The following is a 12,345-nucleotide window of genomic DNA, read 5'->3' as shown; positions in this document are numbered from 1 at the left end:
GGGCACTGCAGGATTTTAATCCATTACGGCGTAATGTGTTACCAATGGTTTTCTTGGTGACTGTGGTCCCAGCTGCCTTGAGATCATTAACAAGTTCCCCCCGTGTAGTTTTCGGCTGAGCTCTCACCTTCCTCAGGATCAAGGATACCCCACGAGGTGAGATTTTGCATGGAGCCCCAGATCGATATCGATTGACAGTCATTTTGTATGTCTTCCATTTTCTTACTATTGCACCAACAGTTGTCTCCTTCTCACCCAGCGTCTTACTTATGGTTTTGTAGCTCATTCCAGCCTTGTGGAGGTCTATGATCTTGTCCCTGACATCCTTAGAAAGCTCTTTGGTCTTGCCCATGTTGTAGAGGTCAGAGTCAGACTGATTAATTGAGTCTGTGGACAGGAGTCTTTTATACAGGTGACCATTTAAGACAGCTGTCTTTAACCCCTTCCCGCTCCTTGACGTACTATTACGTCATGGCAGCTGTATCGTTCGCGCTCCATGCCGTAATAGTACGTCTCGGGAGTAACGGCCGTTTCGGCCGTCCTCCCGACACATACAGGAGCTGTGACGCTGCTGTCTTGTTCAGCAGCTGTCACAGCTCCTACAGCGGGGACCGATCGCTGTGTCCCCGCTGATTAACCCCTTAAAAGCCGCGTTCTATAGAGATCGCGGCTTTTTAGGGGTTAAGCTGCCATCGCCGGCCTGCTACGCGATAGCGGCCGGCGATGGTGACTATGGCAACCGGACACCAAACAATGGCGTCCGGCTATGCCATAGACGGAAGCCTAGTGGGTCCTGACAACGTCAGGACCCACTATGCTTGCTGTCAGTGAGTAGCTGACAGTTCTAATACACTGCACTACGCATGTAGTGCAGTGTATTAGAATAGCGATCAGGGCCTCCTGCCCTCATGTCCCCTAGTGGGACAAAGTAATAAAGTAAAAAAAAAGTTAAAAAAAGATGTGTAAAAATAAGAAAATAAAAGTTTTAAAAGTAATAAAAGTAAAAGTCCCACTTTTTCCCTTATCAGGCCTTTATTATTAATAAAAATATATAAACAAACAAATAAACTATACATAATTGGTATCGCCGCGTCCGTAACGGCCTGAACTACAAAATTATTTTGTTATTTATCCCGCACGGTGAACGCCGTAAAAAAAAATATTAATAAACCGTACCACAATCACAATTGTTTGGTCACTTCACCTCCCAAAAAATGGAATAAAAAGAGATCAAAAAGTCGCATGTACCTAAAAATGGTACTGATGGAAAATACAGTTCGTTACGCAAAAAATAAGTCCTCGCACGGCTTTATTGATTGAAAAATAAAAACGTTATGGCTCTTAGAATAAGGTAACACAAAAAGTGAATGATTGTTTACAAAACGTATTTTATTGTGCAAACGCCATAAGACATAAAAAAAAACTATAAACATCTGGTATCGCCGTGATCGTATCGCCCCGCAGAATAAAGTTAATATATCATTTATAGCGCACGGTGAACGCTGTAAAAAAAAAAGTATACAAAAACAATAGTAGAATTGCTGTTTATTAGTCACCACGCCACCTAAAAATGGAATAAAAACTGATCAAAAAGCCGCATGCACCCCAAGAAAACTACAATGGATTCCTCAAGGGGTCTAGTTTCCAAATTGGGGTCACTTTTGGGGGGTTTCCAATGTTTTGGCACCACAAGACCTCTTCAAACCGGACATGGTGCCTAATAAAAAAGAGGGCTCAAAATCCGCTAGGTGCTCCTTTGCTTCGGAGGCCGGTGCTTCAGTCCATTACCGCCCGAGGGCAACATGTGGGATATTTCTCTAAACTGCAGAATCTGGGCAATAAGTATTGAGTTGCGTTTCTCTGATAAATCCTTTTGTGTTATAAAAAAAATGGTATAAAAAGAGTAAATTTCACCTCTACTTTGCTCTAAATTTCTGTGAAACACCTAAAGGGTTCATAAACTTTCTAAATGCTGTTGTGAATACTTTGAGGGGTCTAGTTTCTAAAATGGGGTGTTTGATAGGGGTTTCTAATATATGGGCCCCTCAAAGCAACTTCAGAACTGAACTGGAACCTAAAAAAATAAATAAATGAGGCAATACTTCGCTTCTTACATTATACTGATAATGAGCCGTGCCCACTCCGAGATGACCCCAGTTTTGACCGTTTGTATAAACGGAGACCCCTATTAGACCGTTCCAGTGCCCGGTTTTCTCAAGCATACACCCCCGAGAAGTGTTTTTCTATTGATGAGTCCCTGGTACATTTTAAAGGGAGGGTTCAATTCCGCCAGTACCTGCCAGGTAAGAGGGCAAGGTATGGCGTGAAGATGTATAAGCTGTGCGAGAGTGCATCAGGGTATACCTACAGGTTTAGGATATATGAAGGAAAGGCCACCCCCAAACCAGACTGCATCCTGGACTACAATAGGTACATGGGAGGGATGGACTTGTCAAATCAAGTCCTGAAGCCCTACAGCGCCATGCGGTGTAGTATAAGAAGCTGGCCGGGCACATCATACAGATGGCTTTGTACAATGCGTATGTGCTACGTCGATGTGCAGGCCAGAGGGGAACTTTCCTGGAATTTCAAGATCTAATCTTTAGGGACCAGGAAGGGGGGGCGCATCGTACCAGGGCAACACTTTCCAGGAGAAGGTCCCCAAACCGGTGGAAAGGGAAAGAGTCAAAAGAGGTGCAGAGTCTGCTATAAAGGGGGATAAGGAAGAACACAATATACCAATGTGACACGTGTCCCGAAAAACCAGGGCTCTGTATAAAAGATTGTTTTAAAATGTATCATACATCCCTTGATTTTCAATTTACCCTGATGCACTCCGCACAGCTTACCCCCCTCATCTTTCCCTTCTGAGCCCTGCCGTATGCCCAGGCAGCTGATAACAGCCACATGTAGGGTATTGTCGTACCCAGGAGAACCCACATTACAATTTAAGGGGTGTATATCTCCGGTGGCGCATGCTGGGCACACTATATTGGACACTGAAATGGCATATACATATATAAAATTGCAAATCTCACACTGCACCATCTGCTGCGCATTATCTTTTACACAGTACCTGTGGGGTCAAAATGCTCACTACACCTCTAGATGAATGTCTTAAGGGGTGTAGTTTTTAAAATGGGGTCACTTCTCGGGGGTTTCAACTGTACTGGTACCTCAGGGGCTTCTGCACACATGACTTAGCACCAGAAAAGCTCCAGTAGGCCAAAAGGTGGTCCTTTCCTTCTGAGCCCTCCCATGGGCCCAAAGGGCAGTTTATCACCACAAATGGGGTATTGCCGCACTAAGGACAAATTGGGCAACAAAATGGGGTATGTTGTTCCTTGTGAAAATAAGAAATTTTGATCAAAAATGACATCTTATTGGAAAAAATATCATTTTTTTCATTTCACAGCCCAATTCAAATAGGTGCTGTGAAAAAACTGTGCGGTCAAAATGATAACAAAAACCATAAATGAATTCCTTGAGGGGTGTAGTTTCCAAAATGGGGTCACTTCTGGTTGGGTTTCCATTGCTTTGATACCTCTGGGGCTCTGCAAATGCAACATGGCACCCGAAAACCAATCCAGCAAAATCTGGACTCCAACAAACACATAGCGCTCCTTTCCGTCTGAGCCCTCCCATGGGCCCAAACGGCAGTTTATCACCACAAATGGGGTATTGCCGCACTAAGGACAAATTGGGCAACAAATGGGGTATGTTGTTCCCTGTGAAAATAAGAAATTTTGATCAAAAATGACATCTTATTGGAAAAAATATAATTTTTTTCATTTCACAGCCCAATTCAAATAGGTGCTGTGAAAAAACTGTGCGGTCAAAATGATAACAAAAACCATAAATGAATTCCTTGAGGGGTGTAATTTCCAAAATGGGGTCACTTCTGGTGGGTTTCCATTGTTTTGATACCTCAACGCCTCTTCAAACCTGGCATGCTGCCTAAAATATATTCTAATAAAAAAGAGGCCTCAAAATGCACTAGGTGCTTCTTTGCTTCTAGGGCTTGTGTTTTAGTCCACGAGCGCACTAGAGCCACATGTGGGACATTTCTAAAAACTGCAGAATCTGGACAATACATATTTAGTAGTGTTTCTCTGGTAAAACCTTCTCTGTTACTAAAAAAAAATTGAATAAAATTGAAATTCAGCAGAAAAAATGAAATTTGCAAATTTAATTTCCACTTTGCTTTAATTCCTGTGAAATGCCTGAAGGGTTAAAAAACTTTCTATATGCTGTTTTGAATACTTTGAGGGGTCTAGTTTTTAAAATGGGGTGTTTTATGGGGGTTTCTAATACATAGGCCCCTCAAATCCACTTCAGAACTGAACTGGCACCTTCAAAAAAAGGCTTTTGAAATTTTCTTAAGAATATGAGAAATTTCTGTTTATGTTCTAAGCCTTGTAACGTCCAAGAAAAATAAAAGAATGTTCAAAAAACGATGCCAATCTAAAGTAGACATATGGGAAATGTGAACTAGTAACTATTTTGGGTGGTATAACCGTCTGTTTTTCAAGCAGATGCATTTAAATTCTGAAAAATGCTATTTTTTGTAAATTTTCTCTAAATTTTGCAATTTTTCACAAATAAAGACTGAATATATCGACCAAATTTTACCACGAACATGAAGCCCAAAGTGTCACGAGAAAACAATCTCAGAATCGCTTGGATAGGTTTAAGCATTCCGACGTTATTACCACATAAAGTGAAATATGTCAGATTTGAAAAATGGGCTCTGAGCCTTAAGGCCCAAACTAGGCTGCGTCCTTAAGGGGTTAATGCAGGCACCAAGTTGATTTGGAGCGTGTAACTGGTCTGGAGGAGGCTGAACTCTTAATGGTTGGTAGGGGATCAAATACTTATTTCTCTGTGCACAATGCAAATAAATATATATAATTTTGACTCTGTGATTTTCTGTTTTTTTTTAATATAATCTATCTCTCACTGGTAAAATTAACCTAGCCTAAAAATTCTAGACTGTTCATGACTTTGACAGTGGGCAAACATACAAAATCAGCAAGGGATCAAATACTTATTTCCTTCACTGTAAATGAGAGCACTTCATGCGCTGATTCTTAGTAATATATAATGTATAGGAATTTTGCTGGTAAGAGCAGCTACAAAATGTACGGGGGCAGCAGGAAGCTTGTATCGCAGCCACTCATCCTAGTGAGTGGCTGCGAGGATGAACCTGCGTTCCATGAGTTCTAGCTGGCTCATCCTTGCAACCATTAGCTAGGACGAGTCTAGGACAATCTCCCTGCTCCTGCAGCTCATTTTGTAGAAACTCTCATGGATAAAATTTGAACACAATGTATGTTACACTATAGAATTCCATATATTCATAAGGGTACTGTCGATTCGCCACTGGATATGATACGCTTCCAGTTGGTTCTGGGACCACTGGTGTACATTATATTTCCATTACATTCTTTCCAAGTTTTATACGGATTTCATTTTCAAATTTTGTTGTTGTTATTTTTTGCCAAATCTTTCCAAAATGGTGTTTATTCTAAAGCATGCTAATTCTATTCTGGTGCAGAGGCAGGATCCCAGAGTGCAAACATCCTATGTTCATAAATCATTGTGAGAAAAGAAGCATGACATTTGCTTGCAGCGGTATATATATTGTCCATTATGTCCTATGCTTAACACACAGGCAGGACTCTTTAAAGAGTAGTATCAAAAACCTGGTCTTGTGGAAATACAAAATTAGAATTCTAGAGATGCCACTTCTGTGCAATGCAGTATTTTCTCTTCCTGCAAATTACAACTAGTGACTGCAGGCAATGCTACACAGCTCTGATACTCTGAAAATGTCCAATTCATTGCAGTCATAAGCTTTACATTATCTACACTGAGCATAATGCAGGAAATATATAGAACACTTAATTCATACTAATACAAAAAGTGACTATTAGACATACCTATCATTTACAGTATGTAAGACTGTACTGAATAATGTGCAATATAGATTAAATACAAATAGCTGGAGTGCCTGATATAGCCACTCATCTGTTCTTACAATGGAAATCCATAATGGCGTGTCACTAGACGGAATCTGTGGGTAGCCTGTTTGCATGGACTCATGCTAATTCCCAATCTAAAGGGGGCACAGCATTCAGCCATAGTCAGCAATTTCCAATTCTCATACTACTGCACCAATGAAATCAATAGAGAGTAGCCCAAGATTTTCAAACATTGACATTTCTGACTATGCTCAAAGGGGTTTATCGGCTCTATATAGTCCATTCAATGTAGAAATCAGCAGTTGTCTGAGATTACAGTCTGAAAACATTAATTATATCATTTGACATCTCGGACGAAGGTTTTCCCTTTTTATCTTTACATTTTTTGCCAAAGGTAGATCTTAGGTTGATATTTACTTCAACATGAGAAAGCCATCTCCTGTATTTACCAATGCTGTGCTCTATACACTACCGTTCAAAAGTTTGGGGTCACCCAGACAATTTTGTGTTTTCCATGAAAACTCACACTTATATTTATCAAATGAGTTTCAAAATGACTAGAAAATATAGTCAAGACATTGACAAGGTTAGAAATAATGATTTTTATTTCAAATAATAATTTTCTCCTTCAAACTTTGCTTTTGTCAAAGAATGCTCCATTTGCAGCAATTACAGCATTGCAGACCTTTGGCATTCTAGCTGTTAATTTGCTGAGGTAATCGGGAGAAATGTCACCCCATGCTTCCAGAAGCCCCTCCCACAAGTTGGATTGGCTTGATGGGCACTTCTTGCGTACCATACGGTCAAGCTGCTCCCACAACAGCTCTATGGGGTTGAGATCTGGTGACTGCGCTGGCCACTCCATTACAGATAGAATACCAGCTGCCTGCTTCTTCCCTAAATAGTTCTTGCATAATTTGGAAGTGTGCTTTGGGTCATTGTCCTGTTGTAGGATGAAATTGGCTCCAATCAAGCACTGTCCACAGGGTATGCCATGGCGTTGCAAAATGGAGTGATGGCCATCCTTATTCAAAATCCATTTTACCTTGTACAAATCTCCCACTTTAACAGCACCAAAGCAACCCCAGACCATCACATTACCTCCACCATGCTTGACAGATGGCGTCAGGCACTCTTCCAGCATCTTTTCAGTTGTTCTGCGTCTCACAAATGTTCTTCTGTGTGATCCAAACACCTCAAACTTCGATTCGTCTGTCCATAACACTTTTTTCCAATCTTCCTCTGTCCAATGTCTGTGTGCTTTTGCCCATATTAATTTTTTCCTTTTATTAGCCAGTCTCAGATATGGCTTTTTCTTTGCCACTCTGCCCTGAAGGCCAGCATCCCGGAGTCGCCTCTTCACTGTAGACGTTGACACTGGCGTTTTGGGGGTACTATTTAATGAAGCTGCCAGTTGAGGACCTGTGAGGCGTCTATTTCTCAAACTAGAGACTCTAATGTACTTGTCTTGTTGCTCAGTTGTGCAGCGGGGCCTCCCACTTCTCTTTCTACTCTGGTTAGAGCCTGTTTGTGCTGTCCTCTGAAGGGAGTAGTACACACCGTTGTAGGAAATCTTCAGTTTCTTGGCAATTTCTTGCATGGAATAGCCTTCATTTCTAAGAACAAGAATAGACTGTCGAGTTTCACATGAAAGCTCTCTTTTTCTAGCCATTTTGAGAGTTTAATCGAATCCATAAATGTAATGCTCCAGATTCTCAACTAGCTCAAAGGAAGGTCAGTTTTATAGCTCCTCTAAACAGCAAAACTGTTTACAGCGGTGCTAACATAATTGCACAAGGGTTTTCAAGTGTTTTCTAATCATCCATTAGCCTTCTAACACAGTCAGCAAACACAATGTACCATTAGAACACTGGAGTGTTGGTTGCTGGAAATGGGCCTCTATACACCTATGTAGATATTGAATTAAAAACCAGACACTAGAATAGTCATTTAGCACATTAACAATGTATAGAGTGTATTTTTGATTAATTTAATGTTATCTTCATTGAAAAAAACTGTGCTTTTCTTTCAAAAATAAGGAAATTTCTAAGTGACCCTAAACTTTTGAACGGTAGTGTGTGTATATATATATATATATATATATATATATATATATATATACATATATATATATATATATATATATATATATATATATATATATATAATTCCTATATAATTCCTTCCTATCTTCCTTCCCCCCCCCCCCTTCTTTTCCTCCCTCCCTATGGGAGTTAAAGAAGCACTCCAGCAATTACTTTTTTTTTTGCCTATATACAAAGTCGAGTCACATTATTATGACCACCCCCTACTTTCGACATTGGCAGCGCGTAGCCGATGAAGGAAGTGATATCGTGGGCTGGCTTGGTGGGTATATAAGGTGTGTGATAGACTATCTGAACACATATCACTCGTTGTTGCCATGGGTAAAAGGGGCGATTTTTCAGAGTTGCATAAAGGGATGATTATTGGCTTTCGGGCCAAGGGTAGCAGTATTACTCAAACAAGTAGACAAATGGCACTATTGGGAATAACCGACATGGAAACTGCGGAGCACCACGTGCCATTGATGTGAGAGGTGAACGTCGGCTACGAAGGTGAGCGAGGGCTGAACGACACGCTACATTAGAGCGGCTCACCGTGAAAATCAACCAGGAGTCACTACCAGAAGTGTGTCTAAAACAACAGTTCAGCGAACCCTACTGCATATAGAGCTCAAAAGAAGACGGATGGTCACTGCTCCTATGCTAATAAAGGTGAAAGGCTTCAATTTGCAGGGCAGTATCGAAATTGGACCACCGATGATTGCCAATGGGTTGCCTTCTCTGATGAGTCTCGTTTTCTGCTTCATCGAACAGATGGACGTTGGCATGTCAGGCGGGAAACATCAGAGAACAAATACCCTGCAACCATTGCTGGTAGAACACAAGCTGGTGGCGGCAGCGTTATGGTCTGGGGAATTTTTCCATGGCATTGTCTGGACCCACTCATCCATGTGGAAGACACTCTGAACCGATTTGGATATGAATCCATCGTTAAAGAGAACCAATTGAGGAATAACACTTTATTGAACAATAAGATAAAAAATATACAAATATGATAAAATGGAGCGTACAACCTTCACAGATAAACCAAGAGAAAGAATAAAGCACGATAGGTGCAATGGGTACAAAAAACTGTGTGAAGGTCCTTCATGTAAAACATACAACTATGTAGTTAATCAATGCATGCCAACACAGGTAATTCGTGGTGGACATAAATAATCTAAGTAATGACCAAGTGTCATGGTACACAGATACAAATACACGATGTGCTAAGAAAATACATATAATCAAACCAAAAGTGGGAAATGCATGCATAGTACAGGAAAATAAATAGAGAAAATTATCAGAACCAGAGGAGGACCAGAACCACATACACTGCCGCGCACCAGTCGCGCGTTTCGCCAAAGCTTCGTCAGGGGAAGCTAGGTTTCCTTCACGGGTTTCAGTATTATTTAAGGCCAGAATTGCTTGGTCTGCAGCGCTATTTTGATGCAAAAAAAGAACGTAACCATGGAGGAAACCTGACAGACCCCTTTTTAAGTCAATGGGGTACATCAGGATTCTTTGGAACCCATTTAAAAACAGATTCATTAAAGTTGTGACGAACATAAGCCATGACCGTAATGTGAACAGAGCCTTAGGCACAGCTAAAGTTCTAATCAGAGAAGGAGATTTGTAATTATTCACAGTAATCCCTTGACATGAGTAATGCTGAAACTGGATCACACCCCGGATATTTTGCATACACAGAAAGTTGATTTAAAGAGCATATCATTTCAAGAATAATATAATTTCAGTCAATACTTAATGGTAATGAATAATGAAATAATATAAATTGAATACTATAACTATTCTCATAAATTATAATCGGGTTTATAATATCCATAATAAATATTCTACTGACATATAGTAACCTACATCTGTTCCATCGCCTTTCAGAACATATAGCTGACACATAGGACAGGGTTATTCTTATTTCAGTTATACAAGACTAGAAAAAAATGGCTCCGTTTTTTCCAAAATCATTGCCACTCTTGTCAGTGGGTTTTGTTTGGCATTGCAGTTCAACTCCATTGAAGTGAATGGGGCTGAGCTTCATTACCTCACCCAGAACACGTGACGGATGTGGCACTGTTTCTGGGAAAAGACAGACATTTTTTTTTTATTCTGTATAACCCCTGTAATATTATAAGTCTGTATAATAGGAAGCTGAGAACATACAGCAGCATCATAGTTGGAAAAGCTGATTCTTCCAGGAAGTTGCTAAATATGTGCTGTAATAGCAAAGACGTTTTTATGATTCCAGGGTGTCCACAATGCCAAGAGAGCTGTCTGCAGCCATGTGGCAGAAAATGCAAATGTATGTTTCCTTTCCTGGCAGCCTCATTTTTACTGATCCTATTTATAGTTTCACAATAGAACCCATTTCAACAATTTCCATCATTTCCATAGAACTACAATGGAATGGATGGATATTTTTGTTAACGTCAGACGACAAGAGGTTTTCATGTGGGAATATACTCTCTATATAGAATATCAAGAAGTCAGATTTTAGGAGATCAGCCTTGGTGGCCTATCTACTGTACAGGAATTTCTACTTATTTATTGATTTATTTAAATATTTATTTATATAGTTAATAGTAAGTACTTGAATTACATACTTTTGGACTGCTATTCTATACAAACTGCTACAGTTTTTTTCCATTGTAGGTGTGATCTTCTACTCTGACAATTCTGTTCACCAGCAACACTAAATATTTAAAGCAGTATTCCCAACCCACACAGTTATGGAATATCCACAGGATATGCCATAAATGTCTGATAGACGCATGCCACCTCTCCACATAGTCCCCCCTGGAATCGGCAGCCAGCAGCCACCTAACCAGACAAGACAGTGGTCAGTGACCACCATTTTTTATATAGGTGCTGGTCTCAGAGGTGGGACTCCATTTTTCAGATACAGGTCTCCAAAACTCTTGATTTTCTTCACAGTTAGAGATAAATGATAAAATTCAGCCATCACTAGGGGGTATTTATTGAATATGGATTTTTTGATTGAGTTCAATGGAAGCTGTATAAATATCTGAAAGGTACGCTCCCACTAGTGGTGTACCTGTCATTTAAAGTTTTTCCATAAATCCATAGTACAATCCTAGAAAATAAACTTTGCAATATATCTTATTACATAAAAATGCTTTTTTTCTCCACCTATCAGACGCCTTTTTGCCCGTGAGGAGGGAAGCAGAGGAGATCAGTGTCTGGTTTGAAGACCCCAGTCCTGCTGCCTCTGGGTAATTATACTCTGTCAACACAGGGCTCTCTATTCTTAGTTTCTCCTTGCAATTTTCGAAGGGCTGTCTCCTTGATTTTTCTCATATTTCATCTTCTTGGGACCAGGTATGATTCCTGCTTTCTGGCTTTGGCTAAGAACAAACTGCTGTTTTTCTAAAGACTCCTGCTGTTGCTGTTTGGATTTGTCTAACCCCGGACTCTCAACCTGAATGGTATTGGCAGTCAGAGCAGGAAAAAGCCAAGCTGACCCAGCACTACTGCCATTGGCAGCTGTTTTATTCATGAAAGCAGCAGGGCTTGGGGAGGCTTTTGATGATGGCAAGAAGGCTGCAGATGTTGGTGAAACCTGACTGGAAAAGCCAATTTATTTCCAGTGTTATTTTGCGCCAGCATTCAAGGAATGTAATCCCCCATTTATTAAAAACTTAAAAAACAAAAAAAGTGTTTCTTTTTTTATTTCTGCTTGAGGCCAAACTGTGTTTATTCTTAATAATCAAATAAAACAATTACAATATTCCAAATACACCATAAATAAATGTCGATCCTAAATAAATACTTTTGTATGTATCAGTAATTTCCTATAAACTATCCAAGCTTGTGTGGCTACCTATCCAGAATGCTTAAAGAGAACCTATCACCTGCCCATACATGAGCAGCTGAGTGCAGAATGTAATAGTCAGGGCTTCACAAACACTGTCTCACTTTACAATTTTTCCTATCTTCCTCTGTTATTTACATATCGGTGCCGTTATATTTGGCACCTGATATGTAAATAAGCCCCTGAACTGTCAATGGGGCGTTCCTATCTAACTAAATGGCAAAGGGGCGTGATGTCTTCGCTCTGACACTGTCCAATCAGCTATGGACAGTGTCAGGGCAGCTTGCGCTGTGTTGCCTCCTGCGAGAACACACACAGACTGGTGGTTCTGCAGAGAGCGCTCTCTCAGTCTGTGTGTGTTCTCGCGGGAGGGAACACAGCGCAAGTCGCCCTGACACTGTCCATAGCTGATTGGACAATGTCAGAG

At 40.4% G+C, this 12,345-nt stretch overlaps 1 long non-coding RNA gene across 1 annotated transcript in view; it reads left to right on the top strand.

Moving 5' to 3' along the window:
- Nucleotides 1-11,725, top strand: part of LOC142656405 (uncharacterized) — a 73,335-nt gene extending 61,610 nt beyond the window's left edge. Inside the window, exons 3-4 of the long non-coding RNA XR_012849672.1 lie at nt 11,244-11,319; nt 11,426-11,725. This is a non-coding gene — a long non-coding RNA (uncharacterized LOC142656405). The remainder of the gene's footprint in view (nt 1-11,243; nt 11,320-11,425) is intronic.
- The last annotated feature ends 620 nt before the right edge of the window (nt 11,726-12,345 follow it).

The sequence above is a fragment of the Rhinoderma darwinii genome, chromosome 6 (assembly GCF_050947455.1).
Source record: "Rhinoderma darwinii isolate aRhiDar2 chromosome 6, aRhiDar2.hap1, whole genome shotgun sequence".
NCBI classification, from domain to species: Eukaryota; Metazoa; Chordata; class Amphibia; order Anura; family Rhinodermatidae; genus Rhinoderma; species Rhinoderma darwinii.
This window is presented reverse-complemented; position numbering and strand designations above follow the sequence as displayed.